This window comes from Trichomycterus rosablanca, chromosome 17 (assembly GCF_030014385.1).
Source record: "Trichomycterus rosablanca isolate fTriRos1 chromosome 17, fTriRos1.hap1, whole genome shotgun sequence".
In the NCBI taxonomy this organism is placed as follows: domain Eukaryota; kingdom Metazoa; phylum Chordata; class Actinopteri; order Siluriformes; family Trichomycteridae; genus Trichomycterus; species Trichomycterus rosablanca.
The window spans coordinates 30,334,815-30,354,598 of NC_086004.1; positions in this window are offsets into that span (position 1 = coordinate 30,334,815).

Sequence of the window (19,784 nt, forward strand, 5' to 3'; positions counted from 1 at the left end):
GTGTGTGAGAGTGTGTGTGTGTGTGTGTGAGAGTGTGTGTGTGTGTGTGTGAGAGAGTGTGTGAGAGTGTGTGTGTGTGTAGATGGTAAACAATCCCGATTCACTTGCGAGGCGCTTACACTGACACACACGACCGCGATCAAAAGTATTTGGACACCGCTTGCAATTTCTGAGTTGGGGGGAAACATCTTCCTCCCTGCGTCTCCCGCTGGCTTTCTTGTTAGCGTTTGTTAGCTTCATAGCGGACAGAGATGCTCACGTTTTTGAGTTTTGAGCTTTTAATTCTCCTGTTTAGTTCCTAGTTTGGGTTGGAACTCAGCGGCGGATCGAGTAGCTGGCCGAGTCGCACCTGAGTGTTTTATCGTTTGTCCTAAAAAAATTGTAATGATGAGCGTTTGGGTTGGAACTCAGTGGTTGACGGAGTAGCTGGCAAACTTACACCTAGAGAAATTCTACCCACCTGCACAGAACCCGGATCCCAATAATATCCCTAATAAACACTTGTGGAATGAATCGGAACGTCGATCGTGAGCCAGGTCGTCTACACGTTTTCAAAAAATATACGTAAAAAAAAAGCGCTTGTTAGCTCTGGTTTCCGGGAACTCGTCGGTAAATAGTGCCAGCTTTCTGTTTTTTATAGCGGACAGACACGCTCGCGTTTTTGAGTTTTGAGCTTTTAATTCTCCTGTCTGGTTCCTCTGGTGAGCGTTTGGGTTGGAACTCAGTGGTGGACGGAGTAGCTGACTCTAGAGAAACTCTACCAGCCTGCACAGAACCGTATCTCAAACCTAACGAACACCTGTGGGATGAATCGGAATGTCGGTCACGAGCCAGGTCGTCATCTTTTCATCCCAGCTGTGCCTGACTTCAAAACGTGCACAAATTCCCTCAGACAAGAAGAAGAAGCTCCTGATGGAGCGTCCACTTATTTTCGCTTTAGTGTTCAGGAAATGAAAAAAGCCTTTCAGTTCCTGGAGCTGTGGAGAAACAGAAGGTTTTTAGCGCAGAAGGTGGCAATTACATCGGATCCGCCGGCGCGCCGTCACGCTAACGGCTCTTAAAAGCCGAGATAAAAGTCCGGCGTTTATTTTTTAAGTGCGTCTGTTTTCCGGCACTTTGATGTTCTTGGCGTTTGCTATTTTTCGGTGACTCCTCATAACGACCGCCGGCAGAACGGCTTCTCCGTCCAGCTCGACCTTCTGAAAGTCCCTCTGAAGCGCTACACGTCTTCACCGCTCGTCCTCTGTTAAACTGATAAACGATACGGACTGGGACTCCAGTGGAACACTGCGAGAGCACCATGAGGTGTGGTTTTACCAGTACAGTGTGGAGGAACTTCAGAGGAACCACAACCTTAATCCCACTTAAACACCCTGCCAGACCTTCCAGTCCAACATCTGCTCCTGACCTCACAGGTGCTCTCGATCGAAAAGGCACAAATTCCCACAGACACACTCCAAACGCCCGCTCAGAAAACACACCCTTGGACTTTTTGTAAAATAAATCAATCATATAACAGAGATGAACTGGAATGAACCGGAACACCCGGAGCATCAGCGCCCAGTGTTATGACTAAACGGGCACAAATTCCCACAGACACACTTCAAAGTCTTGTGAGAAGCTTCTCAAAGGAAGATCACACAGCTGTCGCTCTGATTTAGTAACGTCTGTTTATGAAACAGGGCATCCGAAATCAGGATTCCAATTTATCGCGAAGGTGTACGATAGGGGCGAGTTTCTCTACACCGAGCTCACTGAATCAAACCATGCCTTTTTAGGCTTCACGTCCTTCCCTAAACTGCTGCGACAAACTTTGAAGCATGTGATGTATTTAACAGAACTGGGTTTATGTGCCCGTCAGCATTCGATGCGGCTCAAACACCCGAACTCGATTGTTAGGAGCGGCCGAAAAGGATCCGTCAGTCTGGAATCTGAAGAGTAGGACCACAGCGAACCACAGTACGAGTCAATATCATCAAATAGAACTGAAATCAATAAATAATAAAGAAATAAACCTGAGGAGAGTCGTGAATCCACTCTGGAGTAGTAAGACGACCTGCTGTCGCTTCTCAAAGGGGTCGTGTCTGGCAACCCGAGTTGCCAGTTCAGAGGGCGCCAGATACAGCAAAATCCTGAAATGGTACTTTAATAATTCCAGTCTCGTATTAATCCCAGACAGCCGAGCGCGCTCCGCCAGATCAGCGTGTGAATCCACCCGGCCTGGATGTTCCTCTCCCCGAGGATTACGTAACCCCCCCCCCCCCCACCGCCGCCCCCCCCCCCCCCCCCCCCGGCGAGCAGCAGGAGCGGCCCGATAAAGCCGCCGGCGTTCGGAAGACAGGGCTCGGCCGCGCTATCTCGCTGGAGCCCGGTATCTGGGGCGCGGCGGCCTATCTCCTCAGAGAAAACGCTGACCTGCTCGGCTCGCCGCTTCCACGTCTTCCTTCAGAGCCCGGCCTGCTTTATCAACGTCAAGGAGCACGTAAAGTAAACAAGGACTTTCAGCTGTGACCTGCACCTCCACCGCGCTTCAAAGATTTCCAAGTGACCCACAAGACAGGCTGAAAATGAATCTGTGATAACGCTAAAGATCAAAGGTTACTGGATTTCTGACAAAAAAAAACTTGTCACAAGACTTTGGAGTGTGTCTGTGGGAATTTGTGCCCGTTCAGTCAAAATACGTCTGGGCGCTTATTGATCAGTCCATGTTCCGGTTCATCCCAGAGCTGCTGAGTGGGGCTGGAGCTTCTTGGTTTTTAAATCATGCTGGAATAGAGAAGGAGCTTCCCTAAACTGTTTCAGCACAGTCAGAAGCACAATATTTCCTTTATATGAGTGATTTATTACACCTGTTAGCGATCATTAGAAGACAGGGGGCGTCTTGATACTTTAGCACTGGCAGGTAGGGGGCGCCAGTGTGCAGAGGGAAACTGAGTATATCTGAACCCACTATTCCAGCTCTGTGCACATTTATGTACTTTAAATTGTGCTTGATTTTCGTCTCTGGTGTTTTACGAGACCCCGTCCAGCGTTTACGAGGCGCTTTACGAACTCCGAGCTCGTAAAAGCTTGGCGACTTCCGCGAGGTTTCGGATCGCGTTCCTGGATCGAATAAATAAATTAGGGTTTTACATACTTGTTTTCACGCGACTCACATTCTGTCTGTGATTTTTTACGCGACCCAGGCAACACAAACAATGCATCTACAATCTGGTCCCACTGTGGTTTACAAGATGTAACATAAAGTCGTCGGCACGCTGTCACGCTAACGGCTCTTAAAAGCCGAGATAAAAGTCAGTCGGTGACTTCTCATAACGACCGCCGGCAGGGCGGCTTCTCTGTCTTCTGACGCACTTAACGTCTTCACCGTTCGTCCTCTGTTAAACTGATAAACGATACGGACTGGGACTCCAGCGGAACACTGTGCGAGCACCATAAAGGCGTGGTTACACGAGTATAGTGTGGAGGAACTCCAAAGGAACCCTGACATCAACACAAACAACACAAACAACAACTACAATCTGGTCCCACTGTGGTTTACAAGATGTAACAAAAAGCCCAGATAAAAGTCTGGTGTTTATTTTTTAAGTGCGTCTGTTTTTCCGGCGCTTTGATGTTTTTGGCGTTTGAAAATTTTTACAGCGACTTCTCATAATGACCGCTAGCAGAACGGCTTCTCCATCCAGCACGTCCACACCCGGCGTCTGAAGTTCCTACTGAAAGTCCCTAAACGTCTTCACCGTTCGTCCTCTGTTAAACTGATGAACAATACGGACTGGGACTCCAGCAGAACACTGCGTGAGCGTCATAAAGGCATGCAGTACACAAGTATAGTGTGAAGGAACTCCAGAGGAACCCTGACATCAACACAAACAATGCATCTACAATCTGGTCCTACTGTGGTCTACAAGATGTAACATAAAACCGTCCGTCCTCTGTTCAGCTGATAAACGATAAGGACTGGGACTCCAGCGGAACACTGCGAGAGCACCATAAAGGCGTGGTTACACAAGTATAGTGTGGAGGAACTCCAGAGGAACCCTGCCATCAACACGAATAATGCATTTACAATCTGGTCCCACTGTGGTCTACAAACTGTAACATAAAGCCTCCACAAGGAAACGCTCATGTACACGTTCATTTTATTATTATTATTTTTTCAGTCTGAAAAACTCTGGAATAAACCACAGAGGACGCCGGCTGCTGAAAGTGCGCATTAATTAGCGTGTAAACATATGGATGTATGAATACAGGGCGACGCGGGTGCAGCGTGTGATCAGGTGAAGCCCTGCAGCAGCGGGTACGCCGTGGCTCCTGTCAGCGCGGCGGAGGAATGCGGGCGGAGAAGAAAAACAGAAGCCTGCGGAATGTTCCGAATGTCAGAAGTGAAAGCTGGCGTGAGGAAAAGCTGCTGATGCTGCAGAGCTGCTCGGAACACAAACACTAAGCGCTTCCATGTGACCCGCGGTCCTGGGGCGATCCGGGGGCGAGCCGGGGACGATCCGGGGGAGGGAGGGGGGGTACCGGGGTCGGTTCAGGGGAAAAGGGGGGGGGGGGGGGGGGGGGAGACCTGCGGGACGGAATAATCCACCAGAGACGTGTGTTTACCCGTCAGCCGGGTCAAACCGAGGTGACGGAATAAATATCACTCACAGGAACGTTGGAAAACATCGGAACTCCTACTAAATTTTAAGCTCCTATCAAAGCTGACCGGGTCAAAAACACCCTCACGGCAAAAACAATCAGTAATGTCAGAGGTGTTTAAAATGTAGCACAGCCTTCAAATTCCTCCTCACTGTTTATAAACTACAGCTGCTGACGTCTCTGTGCCCGTACAAACAGGGCAACCACATAGATTAAACCACCAGCATTAGAGAAGAAAAGTCTGGCAAGTTCGTCCGACTGTTTCTAACTGACTTCAGGTCAAATCATCCGAGCCAAAATCCCCAAGTACCTGTTTATGTGAAGTGCGCTGTGCGGTCTAAAGTATTTGGACACCTGAGCAAGCTTGAAGCATCCGAGAGTAAAATTCCCACTCAGGCTGCGACACGTGCTGAAAAATGACCACACAAGTGCGTACAGGAGCCGACGAGGCGTCCGCGATGTTCAGACGTTCATCACGCACGTCAGGGTGGAACATACCTGAGATGCCTCCTCAACAACCAGGCATGAAGCTCCTGAAGGGTCACGGAGGGTTTCTGCTCACATCTCAGATTCCAGATAAGAACGCTGACGAAGCGCGGCACGGATCCGTGGTGAAGCCGCGGCGTTTCGCACGTACACGCTAAAAACACGCTGTTTTTTATGATGCTGTTCCATCCCAGGGTCCTGACGCATGTCTGACTGGGGCACTGAAGAAAGCCAACCATCATAAAGTGGCATTAGTGACATGGCATTACATTACACTGCTGATAATCTGATTGAGGAAGATAATCACCACTGAGCGAGTGGACGGGATGACCAGAACAGAAGAGGAGCTCCTGAACCACATCAAGTCCCGCGAGTTACGTTATTTTGGGACAACCATCACAAAGCAGCGTGGTGACATGACCTGACATGTAATCCCAGCAATCAAAGGTTACAGGCTTCGCTCAAGGGTCCAATAATGACAACAAGTGGTGGTGAGGCTCGAACCAAGGACCTTCTGATTACTCCAGTGTCCTGCACAAAGCCCTGACCTCAGCCCAACGTAACAACTCTGGGACGAACCGGAACACTGGACGTCCAACAGGCTTGCTCAGGTGTCCAAATACTTTAGACCATATAGTGTAAGTGACGCCCTGTGATGTAGTAGCCAGTCTGTGTGTGTGTGTGTGTGTGTTAAATACCAGCATGTGTGTGTGTGTGTTAAATAACCATGTGTGTGTGTGTGTTAAATATCCATGTGTGTGTGTGTGTGTGTGTGTGTGTGTGTTTTAAATACCCATGTGTGTGTGTGTTAAATAACCATGTGTGTGTGTGTGTTAAATATCCATGTGTGTGTGTGTGTGTGTGTGTGTGTTTTAAATACCCATGTGTGTGTGTGTGTGTGTGTGTGTGTGTTTTAAATACCAATGTGTGTGTGTGTGTGTGTTTTAAATACCAATATGTGTGTGTGTGTTAAATACCCATGTGTGTGTGTGTATTAAATACCCGTGTGTGTGTGTGTGTATTAAATATTCGTGTGTGTGTGTGTGTGTGTGTGTTAAATACCCATGTGTGTGTGTGTGTGTGTGTGTGTGTGTATTAAATACCCGTGTGTGTGTGTGTGTGTTAAATACCCGTGTGTGTGTGTGTGTGTGTGTGTGTGTGTTAAATACCCGTGTGTGTGTGTGTGTGTGTGTTAAATACCCGTGTGTGTGTGTGTGTGTGTGTGTGTGTGTTAAATACCCGTGTGTGTGTGTTTCTGTGTGTGTGTGTGTGTGTGTGTGTGTGTTAAATACCTGTGTGTGTGTGTGTGTGTGTGTGTGTGTTAAATACCCGTGTGTGTGTGTGTGTGTGTGTGTGTGTGTTAAATCCCTGTGTGTGTGTGTGTGTTAAATCCCTGTGTGTGTGTGTGTGTGTGTGTGTGTGTGTGTGTGTGTGTGTGTGTTAAATCCCTGTGTGTGTGTGTGTGTGTGTGTGTGTGTTAAATACCCGTGTGTGTGTGTGTGTGTGTGTGTGAGATGCAAACCATCACACCTGAGAGCACTCGGGGCGTACACTGTTTTGTGTTCCTGAATGTAGTGGAACAAAGGCAGGGGGGTGAGGGGCGGTGAGGGTGGTATGGGGGTACATTTAGGGGAGAGAGGGGCGAGTGTTGGGGGGGGAGTGTTAGGGGGAGAGAGGGGGGAGCAGGTTGCTTTAAATGCTCTACATGCTCCCGCCGCTCCTGTATGAATGAATAGCGAGCGGCCGACCTGCCAGCCAAAAATCATTTTTCTGTTCCAAATGCAGCAGACGGAGCTCGGGCGGGTTTGGATCCGAGCCAGCGCCGCCGCGCCAAAGAAAAAAGAGGCGGTAAATATTAGACTGAATTTTAAAACACCGATCTGAAGAGGGAAATGAGAGCGCAGGCTGGCAGGAGGGGAGGATCGAGCACGCTTCCTAAAGTTGGCGTTAAAATCTGCAAATTTCACCACGCAACGTTTGGCTTTCGCGGCGTTCGGTGGGCGCTTTTATCCTACGAGATCTGCATACTGTATGTGGCCCCTGACAATTATACAAAAAACTATAATAAATAAATAATAAATACATTATAAAAACTGCTGATAATTTAATGGAGGATGATCATCACTGAGTGAGTGGACGAGACGACCAGAACACAACAGAAGCTCCTGAACCACATCAAGTCCTGACATCATGACATGGATCACATTATCAGGTGCACTGGAGAAAGCCAACCATCACAAAGAGGCATTAATGATGTGATATTACATGTACAATCCTAACAACATAAAATAAACAGCTGCAAATCTGCTGGAGGAAGATGATCAACACTGAGCGAGTGGACGAGACGACCAGAACATAAAGGAGCTCTGAAGCACAATTAGTTGTGACATGATGACATGGATCACATTATCAGGTGCATTAGAGAAAGACAACCATCACAAAGTGGCATTAGTGACAAGATATTACATGTACAATCCTAAAAACCTAAAATAAATAAATAGTAAATCCTGCTGGAGGAAGATGATCACCACTGAGCGAGTGGACGAGATGACCAGAAGTCCTGCGAGTTACGTTACTTTGGGCCAACCATCACAAAGCAGCATGGTGATATGACATGACATACAATCTGAGCGATCGAAGGTTTCAGGTTTTGCTCAAGGGCCCAACAGTGACAACAAGCAACGGTGAGGCTCGAACCAGGGACCTTCCGATTACTGGTTCAGTACCCAGACCGCCGACCCACCGCTACAAACACCCAAACCATCAAAGACACTTTCATCAGTCATCAGGTTCATAAACTTCAAAGCAGAACAAAGAAACGCTTTAAACGCTGCTTCCGGAATACAGATGCGATTATGCTGAGCTACCAGCAGAGGTCGCCACAGTGCAAACAGGATTCTGTACATCCCAAAGGTTTAATAATAATAATAATAATAATAAACGATGGGGATTCATCTACAGCGGGTTACCTAGTTTCCACTGCAATAGCGACTCCTAGTGTGCGGTTAAGGCACAGCACAAGCAGCAGGGATATGGGTCTACTGTTAATGCTGCAGCTCTCAGTTCTACCAGCAGAGGTCGCCACAGTGCAAACAGGAATTTCTGTGCATCCGAATGGTTTTAATTAAATACTAATAATAATAATAAATGCTGAGGATTTATCTAAAGCGGATTACCTAGTTTCCACCGCAATAGCGACTCCTAGTGTGCGGTTAAGGCACAGCACAAGCAGCAGCAGATATTTGGGGACATGGGTCTACTCTACATGCTGCAGCTCTCCATTCTACCAGCAGAGGTCACCACAGTGCAAACAGGAAATTCTGTGCATCCCAGAGGTTTTAATTAAATAATAATAATAATAATAAACGATGAGGATTTATTTAGGAGAACCTGGCGAGTGCCGTGAATTCCTGTTGCATGTTTTAGCTAATCGTTCCCACGTGTAGACAAATGAGAACCAGCCGGAGAACTGCGAATCACCGGCACCGAAATAATAAACGCTTCGGTATGAACCCGGCGCTCTGATCGTGCACGCCGACCTGTTTGTCATCGCCGATGTTTTTCTCGTACAGTTCCGGCGGCTCTTGAACCAGTTTCATGTGTTTGCGCCGTTTGTGGTTATGACATCACGCGGCATCAATGTGCTTAAAACGGCGTCCTGTGTGAACCACGTCCTCGTTTTAATTCTACACGCTTTAGGAACAACTGAGTCACATAATCAATATTTGTTTTACTTTTTTTAGCTGTTAAAGCGGCGCTGGCGGTGGGTCCTGGCGGCGGGTCCTTCCTGTTCCTTGGCCTCAACAACATCCGAGTTTGGATTCTACTCCAAAATTGGGGTCAGAGCGCAGGGTCTGCAGTTGTATGGCACACCTGGAGCAGACAGGGTTAGGGGCCTTGCTCAAGGGCCCAACAGTGGGTAACAGAGCTAAGATTCGAACCCTCAACCTTCTGGCTGATAACCCAAACCTCCACCCACTACATTTACATTCTCGGCATTTAGCGGACGCTTTCATCCAAAGTGACTTACAATTATGACTGAACACAATTTTGAGCAATTAAGGGTGAAGGGCCTTGCTCAGGGGCCCAACAATGGCAACTTGGTGGTGGTGGGGCTTTGTCCAGCACTTTAACCGCTGAGCTGCCACTGCCACCCACTAGATTTCCACCGTCCTCTAACTGCAGACTGGCATAACAAGCATCGTTTCCCGCTGGCACCAGACCTGGCACGATGCCAAGAAACGTGGAAGATGCGCAGAAGTGAGTGGAATTAAAATCTAAAGATATTTTACATCATTAAAAACGTTCTGGAGTCGAGAGGAAGAACAAAAATCGTTCCGTTTGGAAACAGATTCATCCGAACCACTTTAACATTTACATTTACATTTTCAGCATTTAGCAGACGCTCTTATCCAGAGCGACTTACAGAAGTGCTTTAAACCTCTCCAGCAGCACCATGATGGACTTCCTGTGAGTCTGGAGCTCAGTGGTTTCATCACAATTCTTTAAGCATTATTTCATCATTCTAACGTCTGGTCTGATTCTCCTCACTGTCAAGCGGCTCCTCGCTGAAGGATCTTTATTTATTCACGACGGAATCTGAGCTTCTACAATCAGAGATAAAGTACAGAGATCGTCCTGACGTCCTCGTCTGAGGTCACGAGCTTGTACCGTCCCAGTGGGGTTTCATACGGGTACTCAGGTCCTTCGTCCTGACGTCCTCGTCTGAGGTCACGAGCTTGTACCGTCCCAGTGGGGTTTCATACGGGTACTCAGGTCCTTCGTCCTGACGTCCTCGTCTGAGGTCACGAGCTTGTACCGTCCCAGCGGGGTTTCATACGGGTACTCAGGTCCTTCGTCCTGACGTCCTCGTCTGAGGTCACGAGCTCGTACCGTGTTCCTCTGGGGTTTCTTACAGGTGCTCCGGTTTCCTCCCACCCTGTTGGTGGATTGTCTGCTTGTGCTTGTTGGCTTAATGATGCGACTAAGTGAGCTTCATAAAAACACGGTTGGTTTGGTGAGTTTGGTGAGTTTGGTGTAAAAGAAGCTCCTGTGGCTTAATAGCCACAAATCCTTGCAGTCATGTTACTAAATCTACTAGAAGGGTGAATGCTGGTAAAACAAAGGGCACCAGGGCACCAACGCATTATTAATGCCCTGTTCTCATTACTCCATCTTTATAATGAACTGGTATCTGTGTGGGGCAGTGTGTGTGTGTGTGTGTGTGTGTGTGTGTGTGTGTGTGTGTGTGTGAGAGAGAGAGAGAGAGAGAGAGAGAGAGAGAGAGAGATTGATTGTCAGGAGAATTAAAAAACATGGAGTGTGTGTGATTAAGTGGTGAACATATCAGACACAAAAACAATGTGTGTGTGTGTGTACATGCGTGAGTGAGTGTGTATGTGAGTGTGTGTGTGTGTGTGTGTCAGAGAGAGATTGATTGTCAGTATGATAAAGAAAACACGCACCGTCTGTAATTAACATATCACACACAAAAACAATGTATGTGCGTGTGTGTGCATGCTTGTCTGAGTGTGTGTGTGTCTGTGTGTGTGTGTGTGAGTGTGTGTGTGTGTGAGTGTGTGTGTGTGTGTGTGAGTGTGTGTGAGTGTGATGAGAGATTGATTGTCAGGAGGATTGAGAAAACGTGCAACATGTCTATAATCAAGTGCTTATCAGACAAAAATGTGTGGGGGGGCGGGGGGTGTTTGCGGGTGTGTGTGCATATTTGTGTGTGTATGATTGTGTATGTGTGTGTGTGCATGATTATGTGTGTGTATGATAATGTGTGTACATGCTTGTATGTGTGTGTGTGCATGATTGTTTGTGTGTATGATTGTGTGTGTGTATGATAGTGTGTGCATGCTTGTATGTGTGTATGTGTGTGTGTGTGTGCATGATTGTGTGTGTGTATGATTGTGTGTGTGTATGATTGTGTGTGTGTATGATAGTGTGTGCATGATTGTATGTGTGTGTGTGTGTGCATGATTGTGTGTGTGTATGATTGTGTGTGTGTATGATTGTGTATAAGATTGTGTGTGTGTTTATGATAGTGTGTAAGATTATGTGTGTGTGTGTGTTTATGATTGTGTATAAGATTGTGTGTGTGTGTGTGTGTGTGTGTGTTTATGATTGTGTATAAGATTGTGTGTGTGTGTGTATTGTGTGTGTGTACGTTTTTAGCGGGGGCGTCTCAGTAACCTCTGACGTCCCGCCACATTAGCGTGTGCACATCACGTTTAGCATCGCCCGACGCCTCGCCACTCGTCCCGAGAAGCGCCCGCCCGTCAGGATGGAGGGAGGGATGCAGGACCAGGCGGAAGGGATCCTCGCTCAGTGGGAATACCGATTCACACTCGCCGTTGTGAAACTGAACCCTCTCACCCAGATCTCCTCTCATCCCGCCACACCACCACGCCCCCCCTCAGAGTCCCTGTGCTGCTCGGGAATGCAGACGACAGCGTCCGCTCGTTTCCACACATCAGTCCTACACACCGATTACACACACAGAGGGAACCGGCGATGACCAAATGAAAGCGCGGCACATGCTTCCTCACACCATGCCCCCCTCAGAGTCCCAGTGCTGCTCGGGAATGCACACATTCCGGCGATGACCAAATGACCAAATGCAAGCGCGGCACATGCTTCCTCACATCATCGCGCCTCCAGAAACAGGCAATCAGGAAACAGCACTGTGTTCAGCCAGACCGGGGGAACCGGCTGGGACTAAACGTAGACGAACAACACATTTCTGTTTATTCCAGGCAGAAAAATAATTACATTTTAATTTAATCATATCCAATTCCCCACCGCTGCACTGACTGAGCAGAGCTGCAGACTTTAGCAGCCACAGAATGCTCCTACTGAGACGCCTCATTCTGAGCCAATAACGTGGAGCTAAAACTGTGGTGGTGGGTGGGAAGAGGCTATGACGTAGTCGCTGCAGAATGTCACAAATGTCCGAGTTCGAATCTCAGCTCTGCTACTGGTCGCACCCTAGTGGTCATAATTGGCAGTGCAGACGGTGCAGCATACAAAATCAGCCGCTAGTCTGCTGGGTGGGAAAAGACGTGACTAAAAAAAATAAAAGTGGGCGTGGTCCCTGTGTAAGGACCCTGGTTAGTAGGCCGAGGCGCCTGTACAGAAATGGAGGAACGTGGAGATCAGTGCGTGACTCTCCGTGTGCAAGACTGACCTCACGCACCGATCCACCGAAGTACAGGCCAAAAAGAAAGGGGTCACATGTTGGAGGGAGGGCGTGTCAGGAGCATATACCCTCCTCAGTACGCCATCGGGATCTCCAGCAGAGGACTAAACTGAGAGAAAAAGGGAGAATTTTGCACAATAATTGCAGACAGTCACCAGAGCTACGCCGGATCATCCTTGTATCCGCCTGGTCGGTAGAGCCGCGAGTAAAAAGTTGCGCCGACGCTCACAAGACACGAACAGTTCTGTTTCTGACGTCTTGCTAGGTGTAAAAATCCAGAAAAGCGCTAACACAGCCGCCGCTGATGCCCGCGCTACAAACACGACCTGACAAGCTAACAAATAACTGGAGGCGGCGTCTGATGAACGACTCCTGATGTACGCCGCGTACGTTTCCGGCTACGCGCCGCCGCTACGATGATCTAAACTCATGAGACGTGAGACGGGCGATCAGCGGCGTCCGCGTCCGAACTGTCTGGTGTTTACGAGTCGGAGGCGTAGAATTAAACGCTCGGTTAGCTTCCATGTCTCGGTGCACAAGATGCGAAATGGAAGTTTGGAGATTTTTCCATTAATCTACGAGCGTCAGTGACGGGCGAGACAGGCGAGATGTACGATCCAGCGCAGGTACAGGAGGGGGAACAAGTGGTTCATCTACAAGAACGTCTCTGGGGGGGGTTACAGTACACGGACCACCGGATGCATCAGTGAGGGTGTCGGTCCGGATGGGGGGGTGATTGTGAATGTCTGCATGTTGGTTTGTATTTATGTGCCGTCCAAAAACTTCTGACACCAAATTTCTCATCTTTTTACCTTCAGAATCTGTTTACCACAAATCCCGGTGATTTTATTAAGGCAGATGCTATTTGCACCCCTGGTGTAAGCAGCAAAGTGTACAATTTGCACCCTGGTGTAAACAGCAATTTATACTATTTACACCCAGGTGTAAATATCACAAGATTACAAATAATTTCGCTATTTTTTATATTATTTTCAGATTGTGTAATATTTTCAGATTGTATTATTTACATTATACATTATCTACACTCAGGTGTAAAATAGCAATATATACTGACATGCCAAAAGTGTAAATGTAAATGTAAATGTAAAAAAAGTCTTGGTACAGGAACTAGTATCATGTTAGGTACTCCTTTAGCCTGGCTAAGTGCAGCAGGCATTGGTTCCACAAGTGGACGGAAATATCTGGAGGGGTGTTGACCCGTGCCATCTGGATAGCCACCCACAGGTCAGTATTTGTAGGTGCAGGATCTCTGGTCCCTCTATGACATATTCCCAGTACATGTGACACTGGGACCTACCACCCGTCTGGTACCCACAATCTTGCCTCACTCAAACTCCATTAATTCGCATCGCCTTGCCATGAGCACACTGGCCAGTGGTCAGCCTTACTTACAAGATAATACCTCACAACTTGGGCATTCCCAAGTCGTCCCCAGGTAACGCCACTTCATGATCAATTTACTGCTATCTCTTGACCTTTAGCATGTCCATGTATAGTGTTTATATACTGGTGTGAAACTGAAAAATATACAACCTGAAGCAAACAGCAATTTATACATCCATGTGTAAAAAGTGATGTATTTGTTTGTACCCTAATATAAAGAGAAATACAGTGCCTTGCAAAAGTATTCAGCCCCCTTGAACTTTTCAACCTTTTGCCACATTTCAGGCTTTAAACATAAAGATATGAAATTGTAATTTTTTGTGAAGAATCAATATCAAGTGCGACACAATTGTGAAGTGGAACGAAATTTATTGGATATTTTAAACTTTTTTTAGAAATAAAAACCTGAAAAGTGGGGCGTGCAATATTATTCAGCCCCTTTACTTTCAGTGCAGCAAACTCACTCCAGAAGTTCAGTGAGGATCTCTGAATGATCCAATGTTGACCTAAATGACTGATGGTGATAAATAGAATCCACCTGTGTGTAATCAAGTCTCCGTATAAATGCACCTGCTCTGTGATAGTCTCAGAGTTCTGTTTAAAGCGCAGAGAGCATCATGAAGACCAAGGAACACACCAGGCAGGTCCGAGATACCGTTGTGGAGAAGTTTAAAGCCGAATTTGGATACAAAAAGATTTCCCAAGCTTTAAACATCTCAAGGAGCACTGTGCAAGCGATCATATTGAAATGAAGGGAGTATCAGACCACTGCAAATCTACCAAGACCCGGCCGTCCCTCTAAACTTTCAGCTCAAACAAGGAGAAGACTGATCAGAGATGCAGCCAAGAGGCCCATGATCACTCTGAATGAACTGCAGAGATCTACAGCTGAGGTGGGAGAATCTGTCCATAGGACAACAATCAGTCGTACACTGCACAAATCTGGCCTTTATGGAAGAGTGGCAAGAAGAAAGCCATTTCTCAAAGATATCTATAAAAAGTCACCTGGGAGACACACCAAACATGTGGAAGAAGGTGCTCTGGTCAGATGAAACCAAAATCGAACTTTTTGGCAACAACGCAAAACATAAAAGCAACACAGCTCATCACCCTGAACACACCATCCCCACTGTCAAACATGGTGGTGGCAGCATCATGGTTTGGGCCTGCTTTTCTTCAGCAGGGACAGGGAAGATGGTTAAAATTGATGGGAAGATGGATGGAGCCAAATACAGGACCATTCTGGAAGAAAACCTGTTGCAGTCTGCAAAAGACCTGAGACTGGGACGGTGATTTATCTTCCAACAAGACAATGATCCAAAACATAAAGCAAAATCTACAATGGAATGGTTGACAAATAAACTTATCCAGGTGTTAGAATGGCCAAGTCAAAGTCCAGACCTGAATCCCATCGAGAATCTGTGGAAAGAGCTGAAAACTGCTGTTCACAAACGCTCTCCATCCAACCTCACTGAGCTCGAACTGTTTTGCAAGGAAGAATGGGCAAAAATTTCAGTATCTCGATGTGCAAAACTAATAGAGACATACCCCAAGCGACTTGCAGCTGTAATCGCAGCAAAAGGTGGCGCTACAAAGTATTAACGCAAGGGGGCTGAATAATATTGCACGCCCCACTTTTCAGTTTTTTATTTCTAAAAAAAGTTTAAAATATCCAATAAATTTCGTTCCACTTCACGATTGTGTCCCGCTTGTTGTTGATTCTTCACAAAAAATTACAATTTCATATCTTTATGTTTAAAGCCTGAAATGTGGCAAAAGGTTGAAAAGTTCAAGGGGGCTGAATACTTTTGCAAGGCACTGTATATACCATTCACACCTTTGTGTAACTGTCTAATAATAAGACTAAGCTTTTTAGCTATCCTTTTGCTTGAACCCTTATTTCTGTTAAGCTGCTTTGTGACAATGAGGCTTGTCACACATGAAAAAAAGTACATTTAAATTAGCAGTGGTGACACTGATAATTCCAAAGAGCTTTTGTTGGAAGTGTTCAAACTTTCAAAGTGGCGCTTTTTCTGCAACTCCGCCCTACAGCAGAGCAGTCGTTGGTAGACATGCGCAGTTGAGTTTGTTTGCTCTTTTTCTTTTTGGGGTACGAATAGCTGTACTGTGTGGGGAATGCTATGTGTACCCGGGTGCAAATAGACACTCCGTTTTATTAATTAATTTTTGCATGTAACAGCAGAAGTGTTTTTTTTCCCAGAATTCAACCTGATTTTGGTCATTTTCTAACATCCCCACGCTGGTTGTAATTTGGCCCAGTCCCATTATTCTTGGAATGAATTTCAAGCACCTAATTAAAGCATATTTCTAAATATTAATAAACATTTAACATTAATCACTGCTTTAGTCTTTATTTTCTAGTGCTATTTATATTTATATTTAATATTATTTTTATTTTTATTTAATAATATTTATAATTACTGTTATTTATATTTAATATTATTTATATTTAGTGTTTTTATATTTAGTATTATTTATATTTAGTGTTATTTATATTTAGTGTTATTTATATTTATTATTATTCATATTTATTATTATTTATATTTAGTGTTATTTATATTTAATATTATTTATATTTAATATTATTTATATTTATTATTATTTATATTTAGTGTTTTTTATATTTATATTTAATATTATGTAATTGTTAATGTTTAATGTTATTTATAATTACTGTTATTATTATATATATTTAATATTATTTATATTTATTATTATTTATATTTAGTGTTATTTATAAAAACTGTTATTTATATTTAATATTAGTTATATTTAGTATTTTTTATATTTAGTATTTTTTATATTTAATGTTATTTATATTTAGTGTTATTTATATTTATATTTATTATTATTTAATTGTTTATATTTAATGTTATTTATAATTACTGTTATTAATATTTATATTTCATATTATTTATATTTAGTGTTATTTATATTAAATATTATTGATATTCTGAGCTATTTTTATTCACAGTTATGTTATTTATATTTAGTGATATTTTATTTAGTGTTATTTTAATGTATATTTTATACAATTATTTATATTTTTGGATGGCTAATTTTATAGTTATTTAATGCAGGTATTTTTTTACACTACTATAAATGCTATTAGAGCCCCGGCCTCCACATTTATTCTAAACACGCCTTTGATCTATCAGCTATAACTCATGTAATTCTGAGTTTCCTCCTCATTCATCACTCAGATCTTTTAATAACTCAGATCCAGCAGGGACTGTAGGAGGAAATCCCAGGATCTGGCTAGTTCTCCTCCGAATTCATCCCTCTGTAACACACAGGAGCTCAAACTGAGCAGTTGCAGCCGCCAGCAGCAACCCGAACCCTCCAAAATAAGTGTGCACCACCGGGGGGTCCTCACACGGGCGTGAGGACGGGCGGGTTCAGCAGCAGGGGGCCACGGAGCCCCGACAGAGAGCTGAAGCTGCAGGTCTGACTGAAGAACCTGAATCACCTGCTGATCCTCCAGCTTCTGTTTCTGTTTGGTTCATCTGAGTTCCTCTGTGTTCCACACTAACATGCTGAGGAACCGCCCGCCGTGTTCCGTCCTACTGAGCTCCCAAAATAACATCTCACGCGTTACGAACCCTCCACTTCTCTACAGGCGTCAGAATGCTTATGTTTCAGAGTCATTATCTGAGGTCTAGTTCTGCATCGTCATCCTTCATCTTCATCAGGAACACGTACTGACTAACTCCCCATAACATGTCCGAAACGCCCCCATAACATGTCTTCATTTACTTTATTTTATGGTGTTCTTTTTATGTATTATTATTAATATTTAATATTATTATATTTAATATGTTTTATATTTAATATTATTATATTTAATATGATTTATATTTAATATTATTTAATATTTAATATTATTATATTTAATATTATTGTATTTAATATTATTCTATTTAGTGTTATTTATATTTAATATTATTTATATTTAATATTATTATATTTAATATTATTATATTTAATACTATTATATTTAGTGTCATTCAAAATGATATTTTTATTTTTAGCATTATTTATTTTTAGTGTTATTTATATTTAGTTTTATTTTTGTTTAATGTTATTTAAATGTAGTGTTTTTATATTTAGCAATGTTTACATTTTTTGTATGACAAATGTTTTTTATTTATATTCAGTGTTATTTATATTCAGTGTTATTTATATTCAGTGTTATTTATATTCAGTGTTATTTATATTTATATTTAGTGTTATTTATATTTAATGTTATTTATATTTATAGTTAGTATGACGTGCTGACAAGTGCCGAGATCTCAAGCTCTTGAGTTCGAATCTCAGCTCTGCTATCAGCCGGCCGGGCGCCTGCACAGATACACGGTTGGCTGTGAGACTGTAGATGGGATTCATTGCTGGCTAAACTGCTGACGGAACCAGACTAGCAAAGTAACATTAACGGTAAATAGTTTTTTTCGTGTGAGAGTGAAGCGTACTCTCAATAAAAGTGTGTAGAATTTAATCTAAACCTGAACAGATTAAGAAATAAATGATTGTGAAGATAAAAGTGAAAGTTTAGGCAGATTTATTAGGAACGACGTTAAATAAGAGATAAAAAAACACCATAAAACACTTTAACACACCGACGTTTTCTCCCGTGTGTGTAAATTAAAGCTCCGTCTGTCGGCGCTCCGACTCCTCGGCTCGTGTTTATCAGAGCGAGCGGATCGGACTGAACCGGGAGAATAAATCACGCGCTAATAACCAACCGGCGCTTTATTTACGGGTCTGATTCCAGACGCTTGATTTAGGGTGCGACTGCTCTTCACCTCCTGATCATTAGGAGAGCGGGGGCTTTTCCAGGATTCTGAGGGCTGGGGGGGTGAACGGAAACTAATCAGGTGCTAAAAGCGGACGCCTCCTCACAGGTTTCCATTCGTGGCTTTATAAATAAAAGGTGATTTTCCGTGCAGCTGCGCGACGGCAGCGATGGAAGACAAAGAGAGGTGCGGTGGGTGCCGAGAGGCGATAGGTCTCCACTTTGGACTCATTAGGAGCTCCTTTCTCGGTCGGCGTGCCCATCCTGGCATTAATGAGGTCTGTCTGGTACTTAATGGCCCTGTGGGGCTTAAAAGCTCAGAGGAAGTGAAGCTGGCAGGAGTTTGAAGACTTTAAAGCCCGTTCACTTCTTTAACTCAGGTTATTTTTGATTTTTACTCTGGTGAAAGTGCTAAGTGCTTTTTCCTGACAGAAATACCTGCGCTTTCTTTTTTACACTGGATCGACAGTAAAAGCTAGAGCAGCCTGTCAGTGTTTGTCTCTTCAAACTCCTGAAATCCTGATGGAAACCGACACGTTAACTCAGTCCCCGTCCGTCAGGATGGAGGATGTGGGAATAATCCGGGTAATCGAGCGGGCGCGGGCGTAAATAAAACAACAAAATAAAACAATACAGGGTGTAAACTCAGCCGGACCGTCCAGTACGGCCTCAGACTGGTGGGTTTTGTTCTGGAAAACTCAGTGCTGCGAGTCAACCAACTAACTAGTCTCTAGTGCTGGTCAGACGATTATAGTCCCGCCCCAGGATACGTGTTATCAGGTTTGGGACCAAAACATGGTACCACAGAGGCCCACTTTATAAACCCGTCCAATCAGAATAAAGCACACACACATACATACATAAATCTGCATACACACTCACCCATACACACACACACACACACACACACACACTCAAAAACTCACGTGTACATACACACTCATACAAAAACACAAACTTACATTAACATACACACACACTAACACATACACACATACTCGCACACACTCACAAACTCACATGCATATACACACATACATACACACTCACACACACACTTGCACATACATACACATACACACACTAACACACACAAAACTCACTCACACCCACACACAGACTTACACACACTCGAACACACATGCACCCACACACTCAAATACACACATACATACACTGACACACACACACTAAAATACATACACTCACTAACACACACATACATAAATCTGC